The following is a 12,238-nucleotide window of genomic DNA, read 5'->3' as shown; positions in this document are numbered from 1 at the left end:
AGAGAAAAAGAAATTGCAAGATGGAAGCTATGCTGCTGGCCTTGCAGATGAAGGAACACCTGCCAAGGCAGCTTCATAGCTTTGCCTTTCAGAACTGTAAGAGAATAAATGAGTATACTTTGAAGCCATTAAGTTTGTGGCAATTTGTCACAGCAGCAAGAGAAAATGAACAGACTGACCCTTCCACCATGTCCTTCCAGTCCTCATGCCCAATATATGGGTTTCTTTTGCTCTGTCAGTGACCTGGTGCTGAAAACATCTGTAATTCAGGGGAATTACAGGGCTAGGGTGAGATGATGAGGTCGGCTGGTGATTGCTGAAGCCGGCCTGTGAGGCCACTCCTTGCAGCCCTGCCTGCCTCCCTCTTGCAGGTGCACGCGCACTTGCGCACACACACGTGCATGCGCATCCAGACCTCCCTCATGCTGAGGAAACTCAGGAGCCTACCTTGTTTTACCCAGGGTCAAAGGGAAGGGCGAGGCTGCTCCTTACAGTTTCCCATTCCTTTTCCTGATAAATACACGATTCTGGGGTCAAACCCCCTGAGAGCGACAAGTGTATCAGCTGTGTTACCCTGGGCAAGCCACTGAACGTCCCTGTGCCACAGTTTCCTCACCTCTCAATCAGGGACAATATAAAACCTATTTCTGGAAGGAGTTGTAAGCATGAAGAGTCAAATTCAGGTCCTACACCCCCACCCCCATGCCAGGGCCTCCCTGCTAGTTCCTCAACGGACTGCCACAGCCCCACCTCACTTCCTTCTGTCTGCTCAAACCTCACCTTCTCAGCAAACCTCACTAACCATTCTATTTAGTAATGCAAGCTGCCCCCACCCCACCTACCCTTCACAGCTGGTTTAGGTATTTCTTTTTTCAGCAGCTCTTATCATGGTGTAATACCATACAGAATTTGTTTACTTATTATGTCTAGTGCTAACTGTCAGCCACCCCTGAGGACAGGAGTCTCTGTATTCCAAGTGCCTTAGACCAGCATCAAGCACACAGAAAGGGCTTAAGTGTCTGCTAACTGAATGACTGAATGGCTCTGTAATAAATATTAACTTTCTTTACCAACACTTTTTCAAGGAGACTTCCCTCACCCACTAAACTGGGATGAGGGTGTCTTTCACATGTATCAGGTATGACTTCTTCACAGGGGAAACACATTCTATTATGAGCACATTTGCCTTTTGGCTTCACCTCTTGTCCTCCACCAGACAATGAGCTGACCAATGTTCTCAAGTGTGCAGCTGAGTGACCTTGGGTAAGTTACTGAACCTTGCTGGTTCCTCCTTTACCTTTCCTTCCTTTACCTTCACAAAAGGAGGACAGAGGGCTGCTGGAGGATGAGGTGAGATCATATGAGTCACTGCTCCATTAAGGTAAACTGTATTTATCATCATTGCTGTTAAGGTTACAAGTGCCAGGGGGGGTCAGTTCTGCGGGCTGTGAGTTTGGGAAAAGGTCACATTTACCGTCCTTTGCCCCCGTGCTCAGGTGTGTGTGTTGAATGTGCTCAGTGCCTGGGCAGCAACATCACCTCCTCAGTTAAGAATGATGAGAATGAAAGCTGTGCTGGATCCTTTATACACATTACACCATCTCCTTTAGCTTTTAATGGCAAGCCAACCAGCCGGCGTTCCTATTTTGCATCACGGGGATGAGAGAAGGTCGATAACCTGCCTGTTGTCACAGAGCTTTAACTGATGGAGCTTGGATTTGAGGCCCTATCCACAAGCTGCACACTCTGCACTCCTCATACAGGGCAGGAGTCCACTACCCACCCTGGCAGGGTACGGGAGGTGTCAGTGTGGTGAAATCCTTCCTGAAAACATCCCCATAAATACGTTTCCATCATAGTAGAGTGGCCATAGGAGTTAGGGAAAATTTGAGCACATCATGTTAAGACTGAGGAGTGAGGGCTCGGTGACAAACTGAGCAGACTGGCCTTTGGTTCTGACTTTTCTGAGTGAGGCTTCCTTCATACAGAGATGGGAACCAAGGGGTCTGCCCTGAATCCTGGACACCTGAATTCTGGGCTTTGTTGGACCTTAGGACAATGGTGTGCTGGGAATGTTTAACAAGCAGCTTGCGGCAGGGGTGACTTACAGTGTTTACTAACTTCCATGGAGTAAATACCCTGATACGGTTTGTATCTGTGTCCCCATCCACATCTAATTTTCAATTGTCATCCCCAATGTTGGAGGTGGGATCTGGTGGGAGGTCACTGGATCATGGGGGTGGATTCTTCATGAATGGTTGAGTACCATCGCTTTAGTACTGTTCTCATGATAGAGCTCTCACGAGATCTGGTTGTTTAAAAGTGTGTAGCCCCACCCTCCTTCCTCTTTCTCCTGCTCTGGCCATGTAAGGCACCTTCTCCCACTTTGCCTTCTGCCATGAGTAAAGGTTTCCTGAGGCCTCCCTGGAAGCCGCTATGCATCCTGTACAGCTTGCAGAACCGTGAGGCAATTAAACCTCTTTTCTTTATAAATTATCGGTCTCAGGTATTTCTTTATAGCAGTGTGAGAATGGACTAATACATACTCCCACCACAGCAAGTTGTAAGCTATTGAACTGATGTCACTTGGCATGGGGCTGAGAAGAGATGTGCACAATGGCCTGGGTGCGTCAGCTCCAGCACACCACTGCTGCAGGGCCTTTGAGAACAAAGCACTATTCTTTGCCTTGGAATTCTCAAACTTTGGCCAATATCCCTGAAGAGGAGAGGAGGACTAATGCCTATTTCTGTGGTTTGACATCTATCCCATAGCAGCTGCCCATAACAGAAAACTCTTTTGATTTCTTGTTTTGAAACATGTTCATTTTTGCATACTACTTAATAATAAATCTGGGTTTGTGTTAATGTAAAAATCATGTTTTAAATGACTTACCAGATAAGCAGATCACTTGGCTTTCCCCTTCCAATTACTTAAGTAAAATGAATTGTTCCAGGAGTTGTAAAGCTTTCATGCTGCAGTTTTCACATTGTTCAAGGGTCAACCATATAGCAAGCATCCAGGAAACCAATGAAGACTGAGACCCACTAAAAAGGCTGAGGTTACAATTCTTATCCAGTGCTGGAGGAGAGAAATTGGTATAACCTCAATGGAGGGCAATTTGGCAATGTCTTTAAGACTAAAGATACGAATTCTTTATCCCTGTTGTATACTCTTTAATCCAGAAACCTTATTTCCTGTACATGTCTTCAGACATATTTGCATATGCGCAAAATGAGAGACACATAGGGGTATTCACTGTGGCAGAGTTTATAGAAAGAGGCAGTACATTCCCTTGGGTAAGGGAGTGGGCCTGCAGCAAGCTGTCTTGGTTTAATATTTAACTCCGCCATCCACTATCTGTTTGGACTTAGATACTCTAGGTGTCTTCTCCAGGCCTGAGCTTCCTCATCTGTAAGATGAGACAAGACACAGTAATGATTGTACAGCGTTGTGGTGAAGATTAAATGAGTCAAAATATATAACACATTTAAGGTATTGCCAGGAAGCAGGGCCAATGCTAAGAATATTATTATTATTTTACTATGACTACCACTATCAGGAGATTGGAAACAACCTAACAGCCCATCAATAGGAAAATGGCTCAGTGATTATTACATGCATATAATCAGATGCCACATATTAAAAGGAACAAAGTAGCACCATATTAGTGGTTCCTAATTGGGAATAATTTTGACCCCAAGGGGAAAATTGCAATGTCTGGGGCTACTTTTGGTTGTCACATCTGAGAGGTGGGGTGTCCCTGGCATCTAGTGAGTGGAGGCCAGGGATGCTGCTCACCATCCTGCAATGCACAGGACAGCCCTCCAGAGCAGAGAATGACCTGGCTCAAAACATCAATTGCACCAAGGCTGAAAACCTCCAAGATAAAATGGTATAAGGGGGAAAATACAGAAAAACCATTTAGAAAAAAGCAAAATATAGTCTACAAATACATGACTTTGAAAAGCCTCTGGAAGCATAAACAAAAAGTTCATAGCAGTGACTGTCCCTAAAGAAAGGAACCAGGTTGCATGCGTGGGAAATCCAAAACCTGCTTTCTTCTCTCTATGCTTTGGCATTTTGTGTCATGAACATATAATTACATCTTCAAAACAACAAATGAAATAAAATAAGGCTGAATTGCACATACCAAATCAAGGCAGGGCTATAAACTTGGCTCATCTTCTGAGTCCCTGATGATGGATGGGAAAGGGCTTGGAAAGGCACAAAGCTATGTCTTCCTGAGGTAAGGATGGCTGGAACCTGGATGGAAAAATGCTTCAAAGAGTTACTGGAGAGTGGTTGTGCCCTCCTTGGAGGCAAATAACGGAGGGGCTTTCCCCTCCTGCCCTGACACCCCTCTGAGCCTGGGGCGCTGTGCTGGGTACTGAATTGAGGGAAGGTCCTGATATACTGAAAAGCAGCCATTAAAGGCACTGCCACAGCCTCATTGTCTCCTTTGGGCCAGTCAGCTTTTGCTGTACCAGCCGTCAAACATTCAAAGATCACCTCTGGTCTGAACCTGCCAGTCCCAGAGACCAGGGACATATGTAGGCAATATCTCCAAAGACCTCAGCATAGCTGTTACAGGAAGAACACAGGCTATGCACACACATGTCTAGACCGCCAGTTCTCCACTTTGCCTGGCAACAGATTAGATTTCCTCATTAAAGGATAGGGATAGGAACACCCCTACTGTGAGGACTGTTTTTGACAAGATATCCAAGCACAGGTGACTCGAATCCTCCCCCTTACTCCTCCAAATCAATTTGTCTCATTCCCAAAGGCCCCAAAGGAGCCTGGGCTGTAGGCACTGAGCTGTAGCTCTCAACCCTGTGTGTACATTACTCTCTTGGGAGCTTTCTAATAAATAGTGATGGCTGATGGCAGTACACTATGCCAGACCAATTAAATCAGAATCTCTGGGGATTGAGGCTGAGCCACTTGTTTGTTTTTTAAATAAAGCATTCCAGGTTGAGAGTAACATGAAGCCACAGTTTAGAATAATGCCTGAGTCTGAGTCTCAACCACAGGGCTAGAGATCTGACCTGTTTCTGTTCAAGTCCAGACCTCAAGGAAAAGTCTTTGGTAAGATTAAAGTCAAACTCTTAGATTCGCTAATCCAGGGATTCCCAAGGGTCACTGCTGGTGGCCATTCCTGGCTCTGGAGTTGACCAAGATGCCCATGGGAAACCTGGATATTGACTCTGAAAAGAGCACCTGCCAACACCCTGTAATCCTTTTACCCTGCTTTACTTTTCAAAATACCTAACAGCACCTATTATAGATGTTATTGTTGCCTCTCCTACTAAATGCAATCTCCAGCTGAGTAAGAACCTTGCCTGTTTTGCTGAGAGACTAGCGCAGTGCCCAATCCATGGTAGGCACTCAATGGCTGAACGAATAAATGCATTACGGAGCTTACCTGGGCAGCAGGCCACGGACACCTTTCTTCTCATCTCAGAATGCTATCCCTTTATCATCTCTTCCCTCCCTGCCTTCCCAGGCTCCCTTGCTCTTCTCCCTGTCATCATGCCTCAGGTCTGTCCATGGGGCACCTGCAACACAGTCCCCTCAACCAGAGTGATTTTGCCTCTGCAGGGGATACCTGACAGTGTCTGGAGACATTTTTTTTTGCTTGTCACAACCCAGAGGGAGGTGCGGTGTCCTACTGGCATGGTAAATAGAGCCCAGGGTTGCTGTACAACATCCTATAATACACAGAATAGCACCCCCTCCCACCACCCAACAAAAAAACTATCTGGCCCCAAATGTCAGAGTGCCAACGCTGAGAAACACTGGTCTGGACAGAAACATTTCCAGACCCCTGTGTTATATGGAAACATCCCTTAGGCCCTGACACTTCAAAGTTCTGTTCTTAACCCCATGTACTCAAAAAGGACATCTCCATCAGGAAGATCCTTTGGTCCTCACCCCATCTCCTCCATCCTAATGCTGCCCTCCCAGGACCCTGACTACACAATTCCGAAAGTAAGCACTGGTCTAGACGTCCAAGTTATTTTATATCTGGACCTGAAACCTTTACTCTGGGATTCATCCTTTTGCTTTTCTACATGGATTTTATTCTCCAGGTGTGGGATTATTATGCTAATAATAAAACGATGGCCATTTATGTGGCACATCCTTGTGCCATGTTCTACTTAAGCTCACCATAAACCTGAGGTTGGTTCTGTTATTACTACTGTTTTACAGGTGAATCTGAGGGGTGGTGAATTTAAGTAACCTCTCCCAGTCAGTCACACAGCTAGCCAGTGACGAAACCAGAAGTCAGCACCACAGAGTGGGGCGCCAGTCTATGCTCTTAATTTTCCAAGCTATCCTTGTAGGAAGGGGACGCAACCATTGGCAGCTTCAGAGGAGGGCTCTGTCCTCCATTCAAATGCAAACATGCAGAAAACAGATGACGCAGGTGCTTGGCAGGGGCAGCGCACCACTGCTCAGCTGGAGATGGTCAGATGCCCTGGTATGAGGACAAAGACCACCCAGTCCCAAGTTCAGAGATGCAAACTCCTTCCAGGATTCATCACTACCTCTGCCTCTGGATGGGGTCAGAGAAAAATGACCACCAGCACTATAACCAACACCTAAACTCGGTGATTAGTATGTGACAAGCTCTGGGCAGGGTGTTTCAGCTATGTCATCCTGTTTAATCTTCCCAATAACACCCAGGCAAGTGCTATTATCAAGTAGGAAAGTCATGCACAATTACAGAGTCACAGATTTCCAGAGCAGCCTATCACACCTTACAGCTGCTCAGAATTCTCCCCAGGAGGACCTTCATTTCCATGGTTACAGTAAGACATACACCAGAATGGAACAATCACACAGTCACACACTCACAACCGCAAAGCCACTGAGGCTAAGTGGCAGACAGACGCCCAGGCAAATCACACACAGTAACCCCAGGACACAATAAACGGCTAGGTCAGCCTGACTGACTGACACACACACACACTCTCTCCAGCAACAGAAATTTTCACACCCAGCGTTACACACCCACGCCTGGCTTCCCACAGGCTCCATTGTTTCCTTCGCGTGGGTCACGCAGCGATACACACCCGCACTCCCGACACAGACCCCTCACACACAGGCACACACGGCTCGCCTCACACGTGGCGCCCACCTCACCCTCGGGTGCACAAGCCCCGAGGGCCACAGCGGCGCAAGGGCGCAAACCCCACGCAGTCGCGGGCCCAGAACCCACGCAGGGGCGAGCCCACGACCCACGCAAGCACCCGCGCAGACGCCCACGCCATCGCGGACGCGCAAACCCACGTGCGCCCGGGCAGGGACGTCCACGCAGTAGCCCAAGCTCTCAAAGAGACACACCCACATTCTCGCCAGCCCCCTCACCTCGGTCCTCTCGGGCTCCGACCCCAGCGGCGACCACCGTGAGAGCCGCGCAGGGACCCCGCGCCTGCGCACTCCCCTCGGGGACCCCGGGACTGCGCTCCTCACCCCGCTCCACACACGCACCACGCAGGTGGGCGCGTGGCCCCGCCCCCAAACAAGGCCACGCGGCGCGCGCTCTCCCGCCGCTTGGGGACAGTTCCACCAGACCAGGCCTGAGGCCCCGCCTCCTCAGCGCCACGCGCACAGGCGCGCTCGCGCATTCGGTGCAGTCCTTGGGGCGTGCGCGCGAGGCCCTGCGCATGCGCACACCCCCGAGGCTGGCACGCGCACCGGGCTCCTTGGCAACTGACGCCCGACCCTCTTTTAACCTTTCAGGAGATCACGTGTGGACACCGAGGCCCTACCTCCCTAATTCGCCCCCTTCCCCGCTCCCACACCTACCTGTTCCCATGTTAGGGGTTATTGCCCCCCGCCCGCCACCGCCTTTCGCCCCCACATTTACGAGGTTTGGAGCCGGCCCCACCCGCGCGTGCGCACTTCGCAGTCATCCTGCAACATCTAGAAGCCTCCGGGGTGCGAGGAGGCTGTGGAAGGTCCTACCCAGAACGTGAGGTGAAGAGGGCTTGGGCTGCGCTGGTTTTGATCTGACCGGGTCTGAGATGAACTGACCCGGGAGAGTAGCGTAGGGATGTTTCTTTTGGCCAAGAGTGGGGACTCACCTGCACCTTCTGCGGAGAGGCCCACAGTCCTTTGCGTGGCGCCCAGACTTCATTTCCCAAAGGCCCCTGCGTGGCCTGTGGCGGCTGGTCAGTGCGCTGCTGCGCCTGCGCAGCCGGCGGGCTGGCTGTGAGACTGTGGCTGAGACCCGGGCGTGTGAGAAGGGGGTGGGAGGGAAGAAGGGGAGAGTAGGGGAGAAATGGCCAGGAGGGGAGAAGGGGCGAGGAGTGGGCGGGCGGCTGAAGGTACGGGGGTGTCCGCGGTGGAGTTGTGTGAAGTGACCGTTGCGTGATTTTGAGTCTGTGACAGAAGGTGTGAAGTGTGGCCTCGTCCGTGTCATCTGGGCGTGCGGCTGCCGGGTTTTGATCGCGCGGTTGTGTAGGTTGTGTAGGTGAGACCCACACCGTGATACCCTGAATAAGTGTTAGGACGAACCGTTGTGTTTCCTTCTACGTGTGTCACTCAACCGGTTTCTGTGGTTTCATGCGTGGTGGTGGACGCTGATTGTGAATGTGTGTGCTCGTGGACATTTGTTTAGCTTCTCCATCCGCTTTTGCTGAAGGGCAGAATTGAGTAGGTGGAACAGGTGCTATGTGGCCGCAGAAAGCCGGAAATATTTACTGTTGACTCTAGAGCCCAGTTTTTGCGGTGTGTACATCTCTGTGGGGAACCACTGACTTCGAATATGTGTAATTGTGTATATTTATGTATATTCTATGGCTGCTTTTGCACAATGGTAGGGTTCAGTACTTGTAGCCCATAAAGCTTAAAATACTCTTTCGAGCCCAGTTTTTGTGCTTGAGTATTGTGTGTGGGGGGGAAGCCAGTGTTTTTGACTGTGTGTGTGGGTACCCCCCTGTGTGTTGAGACCCAGTTTTTGTGATTATATAGGTGGGTATATGTGTAAGGAGAACCCAGGGCTTGTGATTTCTCCCAGGTGACTCTGAACAAGTTTTGGGGACTAGGTAGTAGGGAGAGTGTGTGAGAGAGTAGTTTTGGTTTCCCATTTTTGTGACTAGGTAGTGGTAATAATGAAAATAAAAGCTAACAGATACCACTGTTAGGACTTTTACCATCACCTCTGTGACTGGCAGCTAGCACTTACTGATTGTTGTCCCTGGTCAAAAGTGAATTTTTCCATTTAAGGTTTTCTTTAATCCTTTAGGCCGTCCTCTGAGTTGTTCCTTGGAGCAAGTTTCTTTCTAGACTGGAGATTGTCCTGAATACCTGGTAATACTAGAATAAGGGGTGTGGCCAAGAGATCCAAGAAACTTAGGAGAAATCTGTCACTTGGCAGCTTTTTGTTTGCTTTAAACCACCTCCCAAGAATGTGTGTCTTTCTGCTGTTTTAGGGGCGCTTTGGTTCGAGAATCTGGGAAGCCCTGGGCTGAGGGAAAAGCTTTATGCCTCAAGACTGCATGTCCTAGTTCAGAGAAACTAGAGTGCGAGTGTCAGATGTCTTGGATCCTGATCAGGCTCTGTTGTGCCTATTCTCTGAATGAAGCAACCATCTCCCAAGACACCCATGAGCTTTCTAAGATAGAACATTTGTCCCAGAGTCCAGGTCCAGAATCCAGTCCTGGCATTATATTTGGTCAGACCTACCCTCACTCTTACCCCATGGCTCCCCACCACTCCTCTCTGCCCCAGGTACCCATGGGAATTATAGGTACAAATTAAATACCTGACTCTATAATAGCTCCACAGTATCTGGAATCCTATTATGACAACGTGTTTGTGTTTGAAAAATGAGGGAAAGGAGGAGAGTAGGGGAAGAAAGGGTTTCTGAGCTGATCTTGAGAACTACAGGACAGATTTGGCTTTTATAGTTCCTTTCTTTCTCCCCAACTTTGCCTTCCCAGGACAATTTCTCTTCCAAAAGAGGAATCAGGAGGAAAAAATGAGCAATCAGCTCACTGCAGCGCTACTCCTGCCTCAGCCTCCCAATTAGCATGGGACTGCACTTGGCTAATTTTTTGTAGAGGCAAAGTGTCATTATGTTGCCTAGGCTGGTCTCAAACTCCTAGCCTCAAGCAATCCTTCCACCTTTGCCTCCCAAAGTGTTGGTGTTACAGGCATAAGCCATGGCACCTTGACAAAAATGGCTTTTAAACTTAAAGTCATGTCCCAAGTAAGTTGGCATTTTCTTCTGTGATTTTTCAGGCCTTTCCTTCAGCACCTTGCTGCCTCATAGAGACCCTGTTAGGGTCTTAGTCCTTATTTCTCCCTTTCTGGCAAATGAAAGACCAAAAGGGATGGCTAAAGTAGCCGAATGCCCTCTTTCAATAATGTTCTCCACTTAACCATCATGTATTTATTCACTATAAGCTTTGTGCCTACAATTCTGTGAATAACTCTGGTGGCTCAGAAGTGTACTGTCTGTAGGGAAAAAAAGAGCTATCCTTGAGAGGCACATAAGATGATGAGCGATCGATGCCTTGTTATGAGGTACCATGCCCCAGATAGCTTTAGCCTTCTTTGAATACCTTTGAGCAGAAGATGATTTTGTTCTTAAAGGATGAGGTCTGGTCAATGGGGACAGGAAATTTGCCGTGAGGAATTAAGATTCCCTGGGAGTAATAAGGTCCTATTTCAAGATGGTATTGTGGCCACATCTGTGGAATGCTGGAGTCTTTTCCTATTTACAGATAACAAAAAAAAAATGCATATTGTTAGGCAGGATAGAATCAATTTGCGGAAAAAATAATGAAAGTTTTAGGAAAAAAGTGGTATTTAGGAGGGTTGAAGCCATTAGATGAAGAAAATAGGCTCTTTTAAATAGAATATATCTGCATTGTGGTTTTTTTAAAAAGCTTTCAGAAGAAAATAAACGGTAAGAAGTACTGCCACCTTGATCCAATTCTCTCCCTAAAGCTAATTAACTTTTCATTGTGAAATCATTGTAAACTCACAGGAAGTTGCAAAAATAGTACCTTTCACCCAGCTTCTCCCAGTGGTGACATTCTACATGCCAATAGTATAATATCAAACCAAGAGATTGATATTGGTACAGTACTGATACTGTACAGTATTGATATTGGTACTAGACTACAGACCTTATTCAGATTTTACCACTTTTAACATGTACTTTTTCATTTTATTAGGTTTTTGCCGTTATTACACTCATGATACTGAATCAATCCAGGAATAGGATGTGTGTTTCAATTCATTCAGGTCTTTTAAGTCCATTGGTAGGGTTTTCAAAGTTGTCATAAAGGTCTTGTTGAGTATATTACTAGATTTTTTCATCTTTGTTATTGTAAATGGTGTCATTTTACTCTTCCTATTTTCTATATATTTTGTATGGTATATTTATTAGTCTGTTCTCACATTGCTACAAAGAAATACCTGAGACTGGGGAATTTATAAAGGAAAGAGGTATAATTGGCTCATAGTTTTGCAGGCTGTATAGGAAGCATTAGTAGTGGCTTCTGCTTTTGGGGAGACAACAGGAAATTTCTGATGGGGGGAATGCAAAGGGGGAACGAGGAGTCTCACATGGCAGGACCACAAGCAAGAGAAAGGTGTTGGGGAGGTGGTGCTATGTTCTTTTAAATGACTAGATCTCACAAGAACAAACTATCCTGAAGACAGTACCAAGGGGATGGCGCTAAACCATTTGTGAGAAACCAGCCCCTTGATCCAATCACCCTGTCACCAGGCCCTACCTCCAACATTGGTGACTACAATCCAACATGAGATTTGATGAGGACACAGATCCAAATCATATCAGTGTATTTCTCATTTTTTTGGTTCATATAATACTGCTTTATGTAAACATAACATTACTTATTTAACTCTTATTGTCACATAGGTTTTTTTGCCTTAATTTTGGCTATTATAACCAATGCTATCCTGATACATTTTTCAGCTGATTTTCACACTCATTTGTAATTCTTTCCTTAGGGTCCATTTCTATATATTTTTCTTTCCAATTATATTGGAGCATTTTAAACTTAGTTGATCTCCCACTATTTAAAAAATTACACCATTTGGATGGAACACCAGTGGGGATATATTATAATTTGAGTGTAGCCTATAACATTTGCCTACTGTATGATCTAAGTACTGTAGGAAATAATCACTTTAAATTCATATATTCTTTTTTTTTTTTTTTTTTTTTTTTTTTTTTTTGGGGGTTTTTTT

At 46.8% G+C, this 12,238-nt stretch overlaps 1 protein-coding gene, 1 long non-coding RNA gene and 1 pseudogene across 7 annotated transcripts in view; 2 read left to right on the top strand and 1 right to left on the bottom strand.

The window, feature by feature from the left end:
* ZNF667 (zinc finger protein 667) overlaps positions 1 to 8,166 on the bottom strand; it is a 36,498-nt gene extending 28,332 nt beyond the window's left edge. For 2 of the 5 annotated variants that reach the window (XM_032263059.1, XM_032263061.1), the window contains exons 1-3: positions 7,376 to 7,563; positions 4,152 to 4,264; positions 2,894 to 3,079 (exon numbers count right to left, since the gene is read on the bottom strand). The gene's annotated coding sequence lies outside the window, so the exon portion shown is untranslated. Of the gene's footprint in view, positions 1 to 2,893; positions 4,265 to 7,375; positions 7,564 to 7,816; positions 7,901 to 8,094 lie in introns of those variants that run through there. The other 3 variants (XM_032263063.1, XM_032263064.1, XM_032263062.1) reach the window with 3 other exon arrangements.
* LOC116540001 lies at positions 6,410 to 7,986 on the top strand (annotated as a pseudogene).
* Positions 8,167 to 8,303: 137 nt separating the features above from the next.
* Positions 8,304 to 12,238, top strand: part of LOC116539873 — a 6,252-nt gene continuing 2,317 nt past the window's right edge. For both annotated transcript variants that reach the window (XR_004264226.1, XR_004264225.1), the window contains exon 1: positions 8,304 to 8,404. This is a non-coding gene — a long non-coding RNA (uncharacterized LOC116539873). The remainder of the gene's footprint in view (positions 8,405 to 12,238) is intronic.

The sequence above is a fragment of the Sapajus apella genome, unplaced genomic scaffold, assembly GCF_009761245.1.
Source record: "Sapajus apella isolate SASKATOON/1434 unplaced genomic scaffold, GSC_monkey_1.0 scaffold135, whole genome shotgun sequence".
NCBI lineage: Eukaryota > Metazoa > Chordata > Mammalia > Primates > Cebidae > Sapajus > Sapajus apella.
This window is presented reverse-complemented; position numbering and strand designations above follow the sequence as displayed.